The 20934-nt window shown below is 44.6% G+C and overlaps 1 protein-coding gene across 1 annotated transcript in view; it reads right to left on the bottom strand.

Annotated features, from left to right (window-relative positions):
* Nucleotides 1–9996, bottom strand: part of PIP4K2A (phosphatidylinositol-5-phosphate 4-kinase type 2 alpha) — a 117043-nt gene extending 107047 nt beyond the window's left edge. Inside the window, exon 1 of the mRNA XM_052804162.1 lies at nt 9630–9996. The gene's annotated coding sequence lies outside the window, so the exon portion shown is untranslated. The remainder of the gene's footprint in view (nt 1–9629) is intronic.
* Between the last annotated feature and the right edge of the window lie 10938 nt (nt 9997–20934).

A 20934-nucleotide genomic window follows, 5' to 3' on the forward strand; every position in this document is an offset into this window, starting at 1 on the left:
ATAGTTAAAGCTGATGGTGTATATCCTTACATAGGCTGTTTGAGTGACTCTGGAAGTTACCACATTATTTTTCTTTCAGGATGGGAAAAGGTACAGAAAACCCCTAGAAACAGAATAGTACATAAGTACAAATCTACTTTCATTATTTGCAAAAGAAAATCATGCAAAACTTCATGAAAAAGGGATACTCAATTAAAGAGGTACAGATTTTAGAACCACTACCCTGAATGCAAGTATTTGTGCCACTGTTCTCAGAATCACATAGAAGCCAAAAGTAACCTTGCCTACCGTTAGGCCTTTATTAAAAAAAGCAAAAGCAGTATTAGGATCATAACTTCAAAATCTAAAATAAAAATAAAAATAGATATCCCATTCCTCACTCAATTGCTTTCAAATTGCAAAATACCAAAAATTGAGGTCTCCCAAAACTAGCTCTAGATTCAGATCAAAATACAAGTTAGAAAGACTGAAGCAGGAAGCTCAGAGATTAGCAACCTTGCTTTTGTTATGTCAGTCTTCCGATTTTTGCTCAGCTCCAGGCAACAATAATACATCAGATTTACATGCCGTAAAGGCCCTCACAATTACATACTTAGTATTTCTGAGCTCCTCTAGAAAGTTTTCTGTTATAATCACCCACAACCCAACCCACGATGAGGGCCACACCACACCGTAACACCAATAAATACCAATAACTAGAGACAACTTACATGGCTGAGAGAGAAAACAAGTACACTGAACAAACAGAAACACAACCAGCAACACTGCAACATCAGAACCTGCTGTACCAAAAGTGGTTTTGGTACCTAAATGATCTAGCAAGGGTCTGCAAAACACTGGGCAACATGATTAAAGCAGAACTAAACTCTGCAAAACAGCTTTAAGTCTACTTTGCAACAGGACATGCCACAGATGAAGGGCGTTATATCAGAACTATTAGTTTAATAACAGAATTATTGAGGCTTGGCACCACAAGCTAATCAGATACTGCTCAGTTTTAATTCAGTATAATAAAATTGTTACTAAGCTGCTTTCTTTTAACTGGTCTTAGGCTAACCAAGTTCAGTATTTTCCTCTCTTCCTCCTCCAAAAAAACCCCAAAAGTCAGTGACTGTTACAGCCACATGCTTGATATCCTGCAAGAGAAGACTTAAGGTAGGATTCTCAAGAATTACTTTTTTTTTTTTTTAGAAAGTCTTCCAAATGTTGGTATTTATCTCTGAAAGCAATTTCAAAAATTTCAGCCCCTACGAAGCCATTACAACTTTTCTGAGGACATCTACTCTCTACCTGGATAGGCAAATTATGAGGTTAGATGGTTCAGCATGTTCCAAAGACCAAGACTGAAGAGATGACCAGAAACCGACAGGTACAATATAGACAGTTCTGTCTCTTACAAAATACATGACTATTTCAAAAGGTTAAAATAGTTGAGAAAGGTCTCCATGTTGAAAGTGCAGAATCCAGAGTTCTCTACTCGAGTGTTGTTTTGGGTTTGTTTTTTTTTAATACTATGGACAACAGCATAACTCCAGGCTACCAAATATGAAATTGAGCTGTAGATAGGATATCACTGGTCAGTCAAAGAGTGCACACCAGAGCTATCAGAGTCCCTCCAACTGTCCTAAGAAACTATAAAAACTCACCTTAAAGTACACATACATCAGTCTCTTCCCTCCACTCTCCCTGCAGTGTGTTTGCAGCTCCCCTTTTTAAGCTAGGACTGACACTTGTGGATATGGCCTGTTGCGGTATGAAAACCCTACCCTATTCACTCTTCTGCATTAGTTTTTCCTCTAGCCTATCTCCCCAAATGAACTTACCACAGGATCAGATCAGTGCCAGAGAGAGAGTGGAAACAAGTCCAGCAGCCCCAGCTTTAGCTGGCTTCAGTATTATGGAGGCTGTGGTTTGACTAACCTTATGCTAGCTTAAACTGGCACTTCCTTACAAAGAAGTTGTGTTGCCCCATCTTTTCTGCTTTTGCACCAACTCCACATTCTTTGTGCTGGCACAGCTGTTTGCACAGCTGTACAATGAACTTCAGTGAATTATGGCCCATCTAAAAACTCCTCAAAATGTATTATTTTTTGCTGGATTATTACTTTGGAGCTGGGTAATTACTGATAAGGAAAACAGATATGGCTGAACTTGTTAACCAGGAAGACTGGAATGGCAGAGACTTGACTGATAAAATGCAAACACAGGAACAGCAAGAGTTGTGAGATGTGAGACAGCATATGACTGAGACATCAAGAGGGAGACTGCGAAAAGTGAAAGATTAAACCAGTTAGCTCAAGCAGCTGCAAGGTGGTTCCGTAAGTCTCAGCCTCACCAAGGAGCTCCACAGGCTTTCTAATAATGCCACATAAGGGAATGTGGGGTTTTTTTCAGTTTTGTCTTACAATCTAAAAGGATCATGCATATAGTCACAGCTGTGTTAATAATATTAAGGTTGCCTTGGGAACTTCCAATGCACACAAAAGAGCTGGATTAGACTAATTACCTTGCCTCAGTACACAAGGTAGTTGTTCACCAAGTCTGATGAAAAATAAGTACTCTAAAAGGTGTATGGCCATTAAGTATTTGTACTGCAAACTATTCAACCCCACTCTTTGAAGATAAAGCTAATGTTTTCTTTTCAGTTTGTGACATCCATCACTACAGCATTCAGCTACTTCAAACAATTTTCACAACACCCTTATTAAGCAATCTCTCAACACAAAACTAATTAACTTATTATAGAACAGCCCAGGCTCTATAGGAAGATCATAAGACAGATGTTCACATAGCAAACCACATGCAAGAAGTTACCATCTCAACAATTCAAAGCTAACCCATTTCACCACTAACTGGGATGCAGACCATGAAAACCAGCAAGGTTTATCATTACCATCCCATAGCTGAGGCAGCCATTTCTTAGACTGCTTCAGCTATTTTGCCAAGTGCAAACATGTGCTTTACCAACAGTGAAAATGAGGAAGAGAAATCAGGACTTTTGTTAGACATCTAACTAGTAAGCATCAAGTATAAAAAGTGGAAAAACATGGAAATAGGCCTTGGGAGTAAACAAAATAATGAATTCGTACTGGAGTATATTACCCACAGGAGCAGTCATAATCACTTAAAAGTCAGGAGAAAATGAAGATGAATGTGTACTTTCAAGCCTTTAAAACCTCACAGTTCAACAACAAAGATAACTAAGCTTTCAACAAGTTAAGATATCTGTAAGCCAACATGACTACAACTCTGAGCGCTGGCAAGACTATACCAAAGACCTGTAAATAATAGGTAGTTTCACCATACTCTAAAGTTGTCAGGAAGTTGCATAATGTACAGCTAGCCTATGGAACCCTACGGTACAAGATGTTTTCAAGGAAGAACAGAAAACAACTGTACAACAGGAACTCCATAATGGGGTGAGTCAGTTATATTAAACAAAGTTTGTCACCCTGAAACTACAGGAGGAAAATAAACATCTACCAGGCTCTGGCCGATGGGCATAATGCAAGTGTCTGCTTTAATGAGCAAGGAATTTGAAAATAATCCCCTAGAGACTCTTTCTTAAGGCATCTGGTGCAGGATACTCAAGACAACTAAGTTGAGTCAGCAAAACAAATTTGTGCCACCTGTTTGCTTCACTGAACCTTGTCCAGCCCTCTCTGCTGTGGTTAATGAAATTCTGTTTCAAAACCTATAGGCACCCCCCCCCCAGCCTTTGCAGCACCTTATCTTGTAGAACAGAAGAAACTACAGAAAGTAGCTTTGAAACTGCTGTCAGCGCTCTTTTCATAGCTCTTCCCATCTCATCCCTAATAGAAGCTATTGTATGTGCCCCTTTCAATAGCTCAGAGAAGAACATGAAATATCACCCCCATTTGTATTTCATGCAGGAATGTTTACTACCTTTAACCTAAGCATAATAAATATTTACAATTTGTATTTTTACTAGTCCATCCACTCAGTTGCAAAAGCAGTATCTAACTAATTTCTGCAGTACACAGAGCTTGACACCCAAAAAAGAACCAAGTTTTCTATAAATAGCTTTTCCTGTTCTACTTCCTTCTATATACAAACATCTGGGCTGAGTGCCCATCTGACTTTATTTTAAAATAGTTTTAATTGCCTTATCTGCTCTGCTGTAATCAGTGCTTTTTAATACATTGTTTCTTCCTGCTTCTTCGAAAGAGCCTTCTCCCATGTAGCCTACCACCACCTCCATTAAACAATTAATAAGGTTTGTTGTTTTTGTTTCCAAGCTCACTGTTACAAATCTTGAGTTAACTCTAAGATAAGTAACTTTAGTTTTACTTTGTCTCAGTCATTTTGAAAAGCCACTTAGAGCACAACTGCAGTAGTGACATTCTGCATTAAATACAAATACTAGTAACACAGTTGACAACACAACTGATGAGTATCCTTCCCAGTCTCAAGACAGTTTCTAACCAACCTGTTGTGCTGACAGCAAATGCCATGAGTCAACATTACAGTTCCATATCCTCAGGGTGTCACTAGTCTCATCATCATTTAAGAGTATATTAAAAATATGGACCCAGAAGTTATCAACTCCCCTAACTTATAAAGATATGTTGCCAGTAGTAAGTGCTGTGGGTTTGTTTTTGTGGATTCCCCCCACCCCACCCCCACCCCTTTAAAGGAAACTGATCATAAACCTAGGTCAGCAGTTTTTATTCTGGAGGGCATAACCTAGCTTTTAATTATTTTAGGCTTCATCTTTCTAATGATCTGCTCAATAAGCTCTTTTCAGTGTCATTTTCCTAAATGTACAATGTTTCAGGATAGGAAGTTCTTAGGACAGAGGCTAGGTAAGTCAATACTAAGAAACTTGATTTATGCCACAAACTGAGAGGGTACACATTTACCTAACAAGCTCTCCAGTGCCACGTTAAAACATAAGGACAGGCATGAATAAGTGAGCTATTTGTGTATTTGTCTGGATAAAAGTTTGTAACAGGAAAGACAAGTATGTTAGCTAAGAAAAAAACCCAAACTGAAAACTGACAAGAACACAGACATTTTACAGCTTTCTGTGGATACAGAAGATACCATGATCAAATATATCCTAGTATGTATGAGGGGGAAAGATGCATTTACTTGTCACGCTTTTTTTTTCCTCCCCACTTCTAACTGTAACAGTGAATGAATCCAGGAGTTACACTGGCAGATAGAGGAGTCCCACAGCTCTCGCTCCTTTTATTATTCTGTCCTGGTGTTGTTCCACTTTTGTTAAAAGGTAAAGCCAGATTACTACAGCTGAGAGTGCAACAGTAGCATCAGGCTCACTGTGCCTCATGTGAGCAACTGAAGGAGGCCATGGACTTTATTATCAGTTGAATTCTTCACCCATGGAAAGTACGCTCTTTCTGATGTACCCTGCAATATGCTGGGGGGAAAAAAAAAGTCATTTGATCCATGTATTCTTATTGTTCCCCTTCCTTATTAGGCAGCAAGTGCCACTGAGAAGTCAGGCACTGCTAAATTTTTAGATCAGCTTGTAATCATCCAAGAAACAGATGGCGATTACAGATTCCATGGGCTGGGGCGGGCGGGGCGGGGGGGGGCATTGTTTGGTTTTGGTTGTGTGTTTTGTTGGTTTTTTTTTTTTAAAAACTTGTACAGTATGCGCAATAACTTCATTAGACATTCATTTGCCTCTCCTAAATAATGTTTCATTTAATTGTTGACACAGTAGGTGAGGTCTCCAGCAGTCCATTCTTTACCTTAAAATTAGCTACAAAAAAACCCCCACTTCTAGTAATTTTCTTCTGTCTTTGGGGGTGATATGTTTTGAAGGACCTAAGCCTAGCTCCCTACAAATTCCCAGCTTTCCTAACAAGCTTCTAACAGAAGCAGGCAACCAACATGAGTGAGACCAGACTCACCATCATTGTGCCTGGGACGATCTTCATAGGCTGCAGAAAACGCAGAATCCCTGGCTTTCATTTTTGGCACAGAAAACAAGGGAGGGAAAAATTACTTCCAAAAGCATTAGGCAAAAAGTTACATGCCACCTTCCTTCCCTCTCCTCCTTCCCACAGTTATTGGAAATCCAGCAGCAGTGACAATACAGAAGTAAGAACAAGGATGTTATTTACTGTATCAGTTGTAAATGAAGTATTATTACAATTATGTTAACTAGCTAAAAATATAGCTTTAAGTCACACTAACCACTGAGTTTAAGTGTTTCAGTAGCACAGCCAGATTCTCTTTGACACAGGGTAAAAGACCGAGATAAGATCAACTCTTAATGATGCAGATGCCTGCAAGATCCAAGCACACAATTAGTCTTTGCTGCTACAAGTCATCAGTATTATAATCTCATCTACAACATGGGACACAGTTGCTTTCCCTTTCACTTAGCAGAAAGTTTCATTCAACAGCATATTTCAGCATACTGAGAAATTAATTTACAGCTCTGAATGTGAGCATGTATTTTCTCACTTCTTAAGATACTTGGGTAATGTTTACATGTTTTCCACTCACATGCCCTTCTAAGTTATTACTGAATTTGACCGCATTACCAAGCAGAATTTTTCATTAGGTCTCTACTTCTACCTAAACAACAACTGAGACCACCAAAGCAATTTGCTTAGTTTCGGGGGGGGGGGGGGCGTGTAATTTATAAGAACCTTGGGTAACAGACACATCCCTGCAAATTTTTTCCCCATTAAGAATTCACACCTTTGCTGTAAGACCTCTGCTTTCCGACACCATTGCTCAAGATCTCCCTTTATATAGTCATGTTGCCTCCTAGGACGGAAGAGTTAAGAGAACAGTTCTTGTAACTTTTTCCTTAGATGGAGCTTCTTCACACGTTCATTTTAAAATCTGAAAATCGTCCAAAACTCAAGTATAGAGGTATTTTGGCCCCAAGATCAAAAAGTTTAAAAGCCTGCAGAAAAATCTGCTTTTTCCCTTTTTATATTCACAAAGTTCTTCCTTCCAATATATGCCACATCGTGTCAGAAATGTGGGAACTGCATCTCAGCTTCACCATTTCAATACATACTTATTCCCCAAGACAGTTAGTAAGACTCAGAGACTGCTATTGTCTCATTAATTGATATGTACCACACTGGAAGAGGTCTTAAATATGATTTTTCAGATGACTACTATGTTCGAGTTTACTTAAATACTATCATCATGAACTATGATCTATGCTCATTTCCTAGTCTAACCTTTAGCTTAAGGATTTCTGTTTATTCTGCTAAGAAACCTAAGGATCCTTAATTCCTTAATGAATCCACACACATAATTTGTATTTCTCCCATGAGAAATTCTTATTTGTGATAACAGAGTCCCAACTATCCTGAACACTTACTTTCATTTGCTGAACACTGCCACATCAAGCATTATGAAACTGATATGGTAAGCATCTGACGGAGGAGCCTTGCAACACTTCAGTGCTGCGTTCTTGGCTAAGAAGAGATGTTTAGATTTGGACACATCAAATTAACTTTTTTTTTTTCCATGCTCTCTCATTCAGAGGGATTTTGTTTCCATGGGGCCCCAAAGCATTATTCATGATTACACCTTGCAGCAGGGTAAACAAATGGAATAATATCTGCAGAACACTCAGTGGATACTCACTTCCCTCCAACCATCATCTTCATATGAACATGAAGCTGCATTTCTCTGAGCACACTGTATTGCTGAGCTTGCTCTTTGAGCCCCCTCAACAGAAGGATTTTTGTTTACAATTTTTAAATTTATATGCATGAACCAATATGCTTGTTTACCTACATTTTCTAATAGGAACAGCTATGCGCGCCACAGTAGACTATTGCGGGAGTCATGTACAGTGTTGCATTTGTCACTATTTTACTTCGTTTTTATTTGTACTGGAGAGGTCTTTCCTCCGAAAGTAGCGGTAGTTCCAGTACAAACGAACACACATAGCAGCGAGCTGTCACAACAGGAAGATCTCTGTTCTCGTCAGAGATCTTCTCCCTCTTTCTCCCCAGGGAGACCACCGATAGCTAACACACTGCCTGCCATTCAGCAGAAGTCTCTCACCCTGTAATTATCAGCTTGCTGTCTTTCATTAAAGAGGCCTGTTTGGGAATTTTTCTATGAATAATGCTAGCCGCTAAAGGAGCAAAAGAAACTTGCATATTTAAGCCCAATTCTGGCAAACTGCATGTCGTGCACTTCCACAACTGGAGATCTTTTTCCTTGGTAGATAAATATCTAGTTTCTTATCAGTTCATAACATAGGATGTCACTGCTCACCACTGACCCACAGAAAACTAGAAATCCTTTGTCACCATTTCCTACCAACTCACAGGGCTATCTCACGCAGACTATTTAACCTCACTCGAGCTTCTCTTCTGTCATCCATATCATATCGGTACATACAGCTAAAGCATTTCCCCCAGATCATCACTTCAGGCACTGTGCAGTTTAACACAGATCTAACAGTGCTTAGCCTTGATGCTCAGCCTCCAGGCTTTGGGCAAAAACTATCAAAATGTACACAAAGGAAAAAAACCTCACAGGATTTGGATGTGTAGGAGACAAAAGGAACGCGGAGTTAACACAGACTGCTTTGCCTGTTTCATGAAGCTGTTACAGAATTTGTAGTCTAGTCTCAGATAGCACATTGACAGTTATTCTTACAAGCTCTTACAAGCAGCAACCCATATAAACCCAACACTTGGACATACAGACGTTGCACCAGCAAGAGAAGAGAGTAAGTTTTTGGCTTAACCGCCCTGAAACCTGATTTTTGGTGATCTTTGGGCTCTACACTTTTAACCTGCCATGGTATAGCTATTTAAAGATGTAAAGCCGCGACTTGAGCCTCATAATGCCCAAACCATGTGACATCTTTACCAGGCTCCTAAATTTAACGCCGAACAGCAGCAGTCCAACGTTACTGCACCCGGCACAGGGACTCTTTTGAAGACAGAGCAGCCCATCATCTGCAGGGTGATATAGCACTGCCCGCAAACGTTGCAATTCTGCTGCTTTACCACACCAAAACCCGGCCCTCCTCCCCTCCCCCAAGCGCACAAAACCGTCAAGAGACACTTGCTTAAGCAAACTGCACCGAAGACGGCAAAAACTTCGCCAGTTAAACGCCAATAACTGGGTTTTGGGGGGTTGTTTTTGGTGGGTTTTTTTTGTTGTTTTGTTTTAACCGCAGTACCTTTATGCAACGCCCGCTCGCGGGTGGCGGCAGGAGCGGAGGGGCTCCGGCTCCGCTCGCAGCCCCGTCCCCTCACGGGCACCACCCGTACGCTGTTTAACGAGCGGGACCGCGGATCGATAGGACACGGGCTACCGCAGGCGCCCCGCCACGCCGCGGCCGGCGGCAGCTCCGCGCCTCCCGGGCAGCCGGGCGCGCATCGCCCCCGGCCCGGCAGGACACCGCAGCCTCCCCCGGCGCCCCCCGCCCGCACTTACCGCGCACCCCCCCGCACCCCCCGCCGGGGCGGAGGGCGACGATCGGCGGGCGGCTCCCGGCGGCACGTGCCTGCCCCGGTCCCGTCCGCCCCGCACCAGCCCCGCATCGCCCCCTCCCCCGCAGCCCCGGGGGGGGGGGGGGGGGGGGGGGCGATGCCCCGGCGGGGCGGGCGGGCAGTGGGTCGAGCCGCGGCGCTTACCGAGTGGTTGACCCCCCCACATGAGGACGCTGAGCAGCGGGTCGCTAGCCCGGAACAACTTCACTTTTTGCGCCACGAAGTGCTTTTTCTTGGTCTTGGTTTTACTCGCCATGACGGGCACGATGCTGCTGGGGGCCGCCATGGCGCTGCCGGCGGCGGCGGCGGGAGGGAGGGAGGGAGGGAGGGAGGGAGAGAGGGAGGGAGGGAGGAAGGGCGGACGAGCAGGAGAGAAAGGAAGGGGCGAGTCAGCGCCCCAGCCCCGCGGGCAGGCGGCCGGCGGCGGCGGGCTGGCAGCCGCTGGATGCCGCGCGCATCCCGGCCTGGCCGCCGGTGCCGCGCGCTGAAATGGCCCCGCTCGCGCCCCGCGGCCCCGCCCACCCCCCCCCTCGCGCGCGAGGGGGAGCCGCCGCCCGCCACGCACCGCGCCGCCGCGCCCCGCCCCCGCAGGCGGCGCGGGAACGCCGGCGGAGTTTCGGTTCCTGCCGCCCCACTGCGCATGCCCGCCCACCCCCTCTCCCTTACCCGGGATCGCGCCTGCGCGGCCGCCGTAGGGAAGCCGTCGCCCTCCCGGCGGCCCCTCGAGGGGGGCGAGCGGCGGGGACGGCGCGAGGCGGGAGAGGAGGGCACGGGGGTCGCCCTCGCTGCCCGCACTGAGGGGAGAGGGGCCTCTGGAGACGAAACCGAGCTCAGCGCCCGCCCGGGGAAGAAAGCGGTTCTCGTCCCCTGCCCACCGCCCCGCTTCCCGCCCTCACGCTCGTCTCCAAGTCCTCCGGGAAACAAAACCTACCATCGTCCTAATCTTTGTCTAGCTAACAGTACGCACCGTTACTCTGCGCAGTTTTTGTAATATTTACCCAAGTTTCCAGTTCCCCTCCCCGTAAAGAGACCTCTGGGACCGAGAAGGGCCCTCCGAGGTAGGACTTGGCCAACTGCCCCTGACCTAGCTCCGATCTGTGAGCAGAGCGATTCATTTCAGCCGGCATACAGCAAATCCTGAAAACTCAGTCTCTTGCAGAAGTATTGCACCCCTATAAACTATACTCCTCTATTCATACCCACAGTAAAAAAAAATTAAACTGTTTCTTAACTGCCTCTGCGGCCACAGAGGATGTGGTCAGTGATAGATGACATCCTGCAAAGGCACATCTGCCCAGCCCAGGAACATGGTACACAACATACGCTTTCCTCCACTGCATGATGAGGAGCCTTGATGACAACTGCAGTCACTGTTCAGGGTCAATACACACAGATAACGCAGAGCGTACATCTTCTGTGCATTTACAATAAGTCATCCATCAACTTCTGAATCATGCAAACTGATCTGCCTGCTGTAGATCGTGCTTTGTTCATCGGCCGATCATTCAGCAAGGTGACCAGATCCTTAGGGAAAAGCAAGAGCAGGGCTGGTCCATGAGGGTGGACGAACCGGCAGGCAAGGGTCATCCCAGTCGAAGCAGTGCCCTCGGCGACGGGGCCCAGTCCCACAGGGTCCACGCACAGTGGGCAGGGCCAGGTGCTGGCAACAGCACACATCAGCAGTCCCAGAGAAGCTGAGGTGATGAACCAGGTCCATCCAGGAAGGCACAGCATAGGCACAGGGTCCATCCAGGAGTCCAGAATAGATGGAACGGGTCCAGAAACAGGACTGCAGGCAAGCTACCTACAATATAGGCCCAAGGTATAGTGAGAATACAGTGCTGGAGACAGGTATACCTACAAAAAAGCTCAGGCAAGGACCTACATTGAGCCCTCCCTGAGCTTAAATGGAGGTCCTGGGCAGAGAGTGCTCCCAGGTGAAGCTGTTCAGGGCAACCAAGGTCAATAGGTGAGCTCAGGGCCCTGACACAGACTTACACAGCTGCTCATAAATTCAAAAACTTGTTGCACCAAACACAGTTGTTCAAGTGTCTCATCCTCCCCATTTCTATTTTGCCCTTGTGATCTCAATAGCAAAGTTATCTATAACGCTGGAATCCAAACCAGTAGTGTTTAATCTCCCTCCTGCATAGAAGCAGTTACTGGGATTTATTACATGGTCCATTTTGTGCATCTTATGGAGAGTAGGAGAGAACAGAGATGCTATATTTCATCTTATGTCTTTTTTTTTTTTAGAGCAAGGAGTTACTTAGGAGTTACAGAGAGACTAAACTGTAATTTTTGTCTTGAAAATAGATTCAACAATGACAAAAAAATCTCTTATATTTCTACTGCAGCCAATGGAAGCAGCTGAACAGTCAGCACCTTTGAATAAAAGCAGGTCACTTAGATGCCTAAATATAGATTTGAAGTCAGACTTTCAGAAGAGTTCAGTACCCATTTTATTCCTTACATTATGCTTAGAATGTGACATCTGAGTATTGTACAATGCCGCACACATCAACCTGACTAACACCCGTCACATACGTGTCTTTCCTCTTCTTTACAGAGTAAATCCATATAGTGAAGCATTTTGGTTTATAAATGTGTCATAAACAACAAACATTTTGGTAGGTTTCTTATAGGGAAGGCAAAGCTGAGGAAGTAAGTAGTTGCTCTTTTTTTCCAGGAGACTTTCTTGTCATCTTGGCCTAGATTCTAAAGAGCTCTTCCCTGTAAATATGAATCCTTGCCCAGGAAGGTTATTTTTTCAGAGGAAGAACAGATGTTGACCATAATCTTTACAGCAGAATTAAAATAAATCAAGGGCCTGGGCTATCTTCATGACAAGGTCTGGGGCAAAGATTTGTCCTCTCCAGTTTTAAGCACCAAGAACAGGATGGTTGCCTGTACGTGTCTATCCTGTAGGGACCACTGTGGGCACGGGTTTTCCACTGAATCCATAATATACGTGCAGCTGGACACAGGGGTCACTTGAAGAGACAAAACTTGATTACACTTGCAGCCTACACTCCCCTTGGGAAGCCTCTTTCTGGCTGTGCTTTAACTGGAGCTCCAGGCTTTTTCTTTCCCTCAACTGTAACCCTACCCCTTAAAATAAAACTAACCAGAGGCTGAGTCTGGGACCAGGCCCCTCAGCCAGTGCCCACAGCAAAAATTTCCCCAGCCAAGTTCTTGCAGCCTAGACTTCCCTTTCAAACTCCTTTCTAGCTCCCCTCCAGCTGGAGCTCTAGGGCTCTTTCTCCCAGTTCTGACACTAACCCTGAGAGCAAACCTAATCTTGTGCTAAGCCACAGTCCAGGGTCCCCAGCCAGCGCCCACACCAAAACATTCTCATGACCACTTCTCTTCACGGTCCACCTTTTCCTTTGGCACATTCCCTTTTAAGCTCCCCTCCAGGTGCAGCTCTAGGCTGTCTCTGCCCAAATGCCCCCCTTAACACTAACACAGATCCTTAGACCAGGACCCCCTGCCAGTGCCCTCAACAAAATGCTCTCTGCCATGTTTTCTCTACCCCACGCCCTTACATTTCAAAGCTCCCTTCTAGCTCCACTCCAGCTGCAGCTCCAGGCCCTCTCTTTGTCTCAACCCTAACCTTAACCCTCACACAAATGATATGCTGGGCTTTGGACATGGCCTCCAGCCAGTGCCCACACCAGGAAGTTCTTGCAGCCAAGTTCTCCTTGCAGCCTACACTCCCCTGGGACAGTCACTTTCTAGCCCCAAGCCAGCTGCAGCTCTTGTCTCTTTCTTTCTGTCGATCATAACCTCAAAGCTCATCCTAAACCTGTCAGTGATGTTGAGCTTTAGACCAGGCCCCTCAGCCAGTGCCTCCACCTAAAAGTTTTTGCAGCCAAGTTATCTCTGTGGCTCAGCCTTTTCACTAGCAGCTGCTTTCAAGCCTCCCTCCAACTGGAGCTCTAGGCTCTCTTTTTCTTCCAACGCTAACCCTAACCCTCATACTAGCTGTATGCTGAGCCTCAGACCAGGACTGCCAAGCAGCATCCACAACAAAAAGTTCTTGCAACCAAGTTCTTCCTGCACCCCACACTTTCTAGGCCCATTCTAATCGCAGCACTAGGCTCTCCCTTGTTGTCAAATTTAACCCCAGCTGTAACTCCAGCCATAATGGTAGGCTGAACCTCAGACCAGGCAGCCCTGCCAAGTTCTCCTTGAGCTTAGACTTCCACTTCAAAGCCCCTTCTAACTCCCCTCCAGCTGGAATGCCAGGCTCTCTTTTTCTCCCAGCCCTAACGCTAACCCTGACGTAAACCTAACCATATGCTGTGGCCCTCCTTTCAATGCCCACACCAAAACATTCTCCCAGCCAGCCAAGTTCTTGCAGCCCACCTCCCTTCTAACCCCACTCTCACTGCAGCTCTAGGCTCTCTCTTTCTCTCAACCCTAATCCTAACCCTAGCCTGTACTGGGTTTGCGTGGCAAGGTTTTGGTAGTGGGGGGGCTACAGGGGTGGCTTGTATGAGAATCTGCGAGAAGCTTCCCCTGTGTCCAATAAAGCCAATGCCAGCTGGCTTCAAGACGGACCTGCCACTGGCCAAGCCTGAGCCCATCAGCAATAGTGGTAGCACCTCTGGGATAACACATTTAAGAAGGGAAAAAAAGTTGCGGCGAGCACAGAAACTGCAGCTGGAGAGAGGATTGAGAACATGTAAGAGAAACAACCTTGCAGACACCAAGGTCAGTGAAGAAGGAGGGGGAGAAGGTGCTCCAGGCGTTGGAGCAGAGATTCCCCTGCAGCCCGTGGTGGGGAAGACCATGGTGAGGCAGGCTGTCCCCCTGCAGCCCGTGGAGGTCCACGGTGGAGCAGATATCCACCTGTAGCCTGGGGAGGACCCCACGCTGGAGCAGGTGGATGCCCGAAGGAGGCTGTAACTCAGTGGGAAGCCCACTCTGGAGCAGGCTTCTGGCAGGACCTGTGGACCCGTGGAGAGAGGAGCCCATGCTGGAGCAGGTTTGCTGGCAGGACTTGAGACCCCAGGGGACACCCACGCTGGATCAGTTTGTGAAGAACTGCAGCCTGTGGGAAGGACTCAGGTTGGAGAAGTTCGTGGAGGACTGTCTCCCGTGGGAGGGACCCCACACTGGAGCAGGGGAAGAGTGTGAGGAGGAAAGAGCGGCAGAGACAATGTGTAATTAACTGACCGTAACCCCCATTCTCCGTCCCCCTGTGCCATGCGGCGGGACGAGGTAGAGAAGCCAGGAGTGAAGCTGCACCCAGGAAGAAGGGAGGGGTGGGGGGAAGGTGTTTTTAGATTTGTTCTTATATCTTATTATCCTGCTCTGATTTGATTGGCAATAAATTAAATCAATTTCCCTGAGCTGAGTCTGTTCTGCCCATGATGGTAATTGTCAAATGATCTCCCTGTCTTTATCTTGACCCACAAGCTTTTCATCATATTTTTCTCCCCAACCGGTTGAGGAGGGGGAGAAATAGTGTGACTTGATGGGCACCTGGTGACCAACCAAGGTAAACCCACCACACAGCCATATCAATAAACCCAATCAAAGGTTGAGCCTTGGATTAGAACTCACCAGGCCAAACCAAAAACTTCTGGCAACCAAATTCTCCTTGCAGCCTACAGTTCCAGTTATCCATTCCTTTTCAGTCCCACTGCAGCTGAAGCTCTTGGCTCTCTCTCTCAAGCCTAACCCTGACTTTAAGCCCATCCAGAGGCTGAGCCTCAGCCATGGCCCTCAGCCAGTGCCCACAGCAAAAAGTTCTTGAAGCCAATTTCTCTTGGCAGCCCACCCTTCACTTTGATGGCCCTCTTCTAGCCCCCTCCAACTGCAGCTCTAGCCCTTCTCTTGGCTTTCTCTTTTTCTCAGTCCTAACCATGACCACAGGGTGAGCCTTAGACCAGGACACCCCACCAGTGCCCACGCCAAAACATTTCCCCTTCCAAGTTCTCTCTGCACCCCACTGTTGTTTTCTCTGAAGCTCCTTTGTAACCCCATTCCAGCTGCAGCAGCATGCTGTCCTTCCCTCAACCCTAATCCTTACTGGGGACTGAGCCTTGGGGACAGGCTCTCTTCAGAGAGAGAGCTCACAGCCCAGGACTTCTCTTTGTTTCTTTACACCTTTTGGACATTTCTGTGCATGTGTGAGGGAGGTTTTTGTTCATACAGCCTGGCATAATATGAAAGTTGTATTTCAGTCCATTAACAGTCCTTTATAGCATGACACCGTGAGTATATGTTGCAGTCAGCATTCATGGTGCATATACAGTATTAGAACATAAAAGACCTTCTGGGACAGTATTAAAAAACTTAAGAGCTAAGACCAAACCTGGTATAGTGTTGCCTGTAATGCCTATGGAGAGACATCTCTTGGGCAATGTACCCCCACAACTGCATTCATGCTGCATTGCAGGTGAAGCTGCTTGTTTCACTTGACAGATAACCTGTGAGCAAACCAACTCAGATGCTGTGATGATGGTCCAGGCACTGACAGGAGACTGAAGGGCCAAATTATGACCGTACAACCTCTTCTGATGTTGCAGTGGGTCCTTAGCTGGCTCTTGGAAGTCTACTTAGAATCTGTAGGTTCCAGTGTTGGTAAGAACACTTATAAAAATAGAAGAGGAGATTAATTCTCTGAGTTACTGGGCATTTCAAATCCTGACTGGCACTTCCTAGTCAACTTTAAAGAAATCCACCCCTCGTAGATACAGAAGTGTTTGAGACTCCTTCAGTGCGTCCAGAGTTTTTGATAACTGAACGTAAAGCTTTTGCATTCCACAAGGACTGAATAGGGGAGCAAAGTCAGGGTCAATTCACAGTGCTTGGAAACTTTATTAAATAGGTGTGATATCACCAGTGGACTAAGCATCTTTTTCCAAGCACGGAACATGCTCTGCCTCCGATGAAGTAGTTTACTATTCTTAATAGAACAGAGTGTAATTCAAAAGCTTCAGTGGAGACCAAAGGGAAGACCCTCTGAGCTTGTAACAAGTTGCGAGATAGGCTTGGGGAAAACTATTTATTTTGTTTTGTCCTGTCTGCTTCAGTTTTTTTCTGCAATTCAGAAAATTTCTGCTTCATCCCACTTCTGGTGCAAGATGCTCTCAGCTGGAAGCTGGTGGACAGGGGAGAGAGAAGAAGAGAGAATGATTTAGCAAGACTGTGCTAATGAATGGCTGTCCTTGACTGACTTCAAGAGTTAGAATAAATTAAAACAAGGGTGTGAGCTCTCACCTTGAATTTTAAGAAAAGCCCGGGATTAACCATGACTAGCAAGCTCACTTCTACAATCTATTTGCTCTTTTTGATGCTTGCTGCAAAGTTTTGTTTAGCATTATTGTTTGAACATAACATTTCCTAATCTGTTGCTTTATTCCAGTATGAAAAAAGTATATGAATCACTTGCTTTTTGTTTCAGTGGTGATCAAGAGCAATTCTACTGGGGTCTCTAATTTTAAGGAAAGGGATATCACATAGTTTGTAAGTAAGGCTTTGCCTAGCTACTGGAAGGTAATATTTCCCTTTACAATTATTTTCTGCAGCTGCAAAGAACAGAAGGCCCACAGAGTTTCCCTGGGCCAACTGCCATAGAAACTAATTTCAGCTAAGGCAGACTCATAAATTGTTCCATTACTCTATAAATTGGTCTGGGCACATGTCACTTCAAGCCAAGCTGGGTTACTTTAAATCTAGCCTGTAGTTCTAAAATACTGCCGCTTTTTTAAAGAACACGTCTTAAAGACATGATGAAAATAAATAATATCTGAAGTGACTTAATCTTCTACAAGAGCATGAAACCTACAAGGATATCAAATTATTAACCATTTTACTGGACATACATAAAGACCAGACTAAATATTTTGAAGACAAAGCCTTTCCTCCATTTATAAAAACAGAAAAGGAGAAATAGAAAACCAGTATCTATAAACTATTCAAAATGCAGACTCCTTAATTGCTCTGTATTCAGAAGAACACATACAATCTGTATGTGGGAATGATTACTGGCTACATATGTTTACAGGCAGAAAGCATCGCCTGCCAGTTTTCAGATGTGCCATCAAGAGCTACAGGATTCACAGAATTTCACATCATTACAGAAGATTCCAAACGGTCTATGAAACAAAATTTAAAATACAAAATCAAAATTACTAAAATTAATTTACGAAGATCAATGTAACAATTTCTTAAGCAGAAAGGATTCTGACATTTCATTTTAAGCACTACCAATTTCCTTTTGTTCCTCGACAGGAAGCACAGTACATAACCAAAGGCCTGCAAAGAGACTATCAGCCCCAGTTAGAGATCAGGCATCTAACCTAAGCGATGCTTCCTTTTTTTGTTTGTCTGTGTTATTTAAAGGTGAAAAAATAGGCAGCCCACTCCAGTCTAGGCTTGGGAAATTAGTACAGCCAGGCATAGCTCCTTTAGTCACAATCCTAAAAGCAGTAGAAGCCAGGACAGCTTCTTTTCACCTTGCTCAGCTCTCCATAAACAAGCCACCTAAAAGCCTCCCTGCGATCAGCATCCAGCAGTAGCAGTGTCCACTTTAGTTCAAACAAAGTAAATTCTCCCTAAGCAGAGAATGCTAAAGCCCAACTATCCCACTCCCGCTGGGGCCCTCAGCTTCCCTTTTATGACTTCCCCCACTTAGGCAGCACAGCTGTCAGTTCCACCTCCCAGCAGTTTAACAAGCCACAACTGCCAGGTTTTGCAGCTTATATAGTCCTTAAGGGCTAACCTCTTCCTTTTTCTTTAGTGAAGGCTTTTAACCCTTTCCAAGTTTGTTGTGACTACAGCCCAAACTTCTGAGCTGTTTGTGTGCAGCTTAGTAACTGGGATTTTCTAGTGTCTCTCTGTTGATCCAAATTCCTGTTTTATCAGGTGTAGTCAGCTAGGAAACTGCAGAACTGTTCCTGTATGCTGTAGCTCCAGCTGGGGGGTTAGAGGGCAGTATATAAACCAGTATATAAATCTTCTTTTTTCCCAGCAAATAGATCAAAATGAATAGATTTCACTATTAAAACTGTGATAATTTATGAATGGTATCAAATACGTGTAAGCTTAATAAGGACATTCTGTATATACATCTTCTTGTTTATTCTTCAACTTGAAAGGTATTTTGCTCAGCATCAAATAAAAAATGTCACTTTGAATAATCTATTAATTGCACTTGTGCCTCTCTAAAAGCTGATCTTTTTTCAAAATATGCTCTTTTTCTTATTGAAAAGATTTTAAGCTTCCTGTGTCTGATTTTAATAACCTTTAAAACATAAAAGGACACACATTTTAATAATAGATTAAAAAATAAAATGTAGGTTTAATTTCTGTAATTGCACATCCTTTAATAAAAAATGCTTGGTGCAGAGCTTATCTTATTTGGTAAAATACACTGCAAGATCCATTTTCCTCTAGCTATTATTTTTATTACCTGTAAAATTTCAGAAGAATTTTACTTTCTGCTACAGCACTTCAGCAGCCTTTTCAATTTGTAGCCCAGAAATACAGCTTCCTTAGCGTATGCAGTTTTAGCATTTCTTGCTTATTGTGGTTAATCACAGGAACTACAGTAGCTAAAGAACTGTTAGAGAGCTACAGTCATTCCCGCATGTTCTAATTTAGACAGTTGCCATTGTTACTGAGGCTTTTGTTTTAAGAGAAGGTTATGTTTGTGCACTCTTTCAATGTTGCTGTTGGACTTTCTAGCATTTTTCTTCTGGAGACATTGAAAAACTACACTAATGCCAATTAGGTTAGCCCTGGAAAAGTCTCATGAAAATCATGGAAAAGTAAGACACAGAGTTTTCAAAGCTCAATTTACAAAACCATCCTTTTATTTTGGATGCCTCCATTTTGGACAGAAAACACCAGATACCAAGACCCTGAGCACTGACAACAATAACTGTATCTTGAAGCTCTAGTGGCACAGTCCTTGTGAAAACCAGGTCTCACATGTATCCATATGGTATCTTAAGCGAAGTAACATTTAAAACATCTGTCCCTAGGTACATTTAAAGAATTCACACGGTCAGCATTTCACCACACATCAGTTTGCTCCTGACTTCATCCATTCCTGTTCTGAAATCTCCAAAGAAGGAAATCCTGCGACCTTCCTCTTTTTGGGGTTGCTTAGTCTGGAGAAGAGAAGGCTCCAGGGAGACCTTAAAGCAGCCTTCCAGTACCTAAAGGGGGCTTATAAGAAAGATGGGGACAGACTTTTTAGCAGGGCCTGTTGCAATAGGACAAGGGCTAATGGTTTTAAACTAAAAGAGGGTAGATTTAGACTAGATATAAGGAAGAACTTTTTTACAACGAGGGTGGTGAAACACTGGGTTGCCCAGAGAGGTGGTAGATGCCCCATCCCTGGGAACATTCAAGGTCAGGTTGGACGGGGCTCTGAGCAACCTGATCTAGTTGAAGATGTCCCTGCTCATTTTAGGGGAGTTGGACTAGATGACCTTTAAAGGTCCCTTCCAACCCAAAGCATTCTATGATTCCAGTATTTGGGCACCAGCACAGGGGAAATATTTTTCCATCTATCTAATAAGAATTCCCCATGCTCTGGCTTGTGTCTGTTGCTGCTTGTCCTGTCAATGGGCACCTCTGAGAAGAGCCTGGTTCTGCCTTCTCTATGCTCCTCTCCCATTAGGTATTTGGAGGAAGCAATAAGACCTTCCGTTTGCCTTTATTTCTCACTGCTGAACAAACCCAGATCTCTCAGCCTGTTCTCACATGGCATGTCATGCAGCCCCATAACCATCCTGGTGGCCCTCTACTGGGCTTGCTCCAGTGTGTCAATGCCTTTCTTGTCCCAGGTACCCCCAAACTGCACACAGCACTGCAGATACAGCCTCACAACTGCTGAACAGAAGGGAATAAACAATTTCCCCAAACAGGTAGCGACACGTTTGCTGATACAACCCATTTATTCTGTCCCATATGCAAGATCCCAGATCCCATTTGGCCTTGTTGAACTTAATAAGTTTCTGTCAGATCATTCTCCAGTCTGTCCAGATCCCTTTGAACAGCAGCCCTGTCCTCCCAGCATAACAGCTGCTCCCTCCAATGTCATATTCCCTACAAACTTGCGGAGAGTGCACTCCATCCCACCACCGAGGTTATGAATAAAGATATCAAACAGTATTACCCCCACTACAAATCCTTGAGGGATGCCACTTGTACAACCAGTCGCCAGTTCTGCTTCATATTGTTGATTACAACTCTTCAAGCACAGTGGTCCAGCTGATTTTCTACCCATGTTATCACCCACTTACAGAGTCCATACCTCACTAATTTGGCTGCAAGGAGATAATGGGAGACGGTATCAAAGGCCGTGCTAGAATCAAAGTAAACAACGTTCAGTACTCCTACCTTCACCCCAGAACAAGTCATCTCATCACAGAAGGCAATCAGGTTGTTCAGGCATAATTTGCCCTTGATAATTCTGTGC

The sequence above is a fragment of the Harpia harpyja genome, chromosome 1 (genome assembly GCF_026419915.1).
Source record: "Harpia harpyja isolate bHarHar1 chromosome 1, bHarHar1 primary haplotype, whole genome shotgun sequence".
NCBI classification, from domain to species: Eukaryota; Metazoa; Chordata; class Aves; order Accipitriformes; family Accipitridae; genus Harpia; species Harpia harpyja.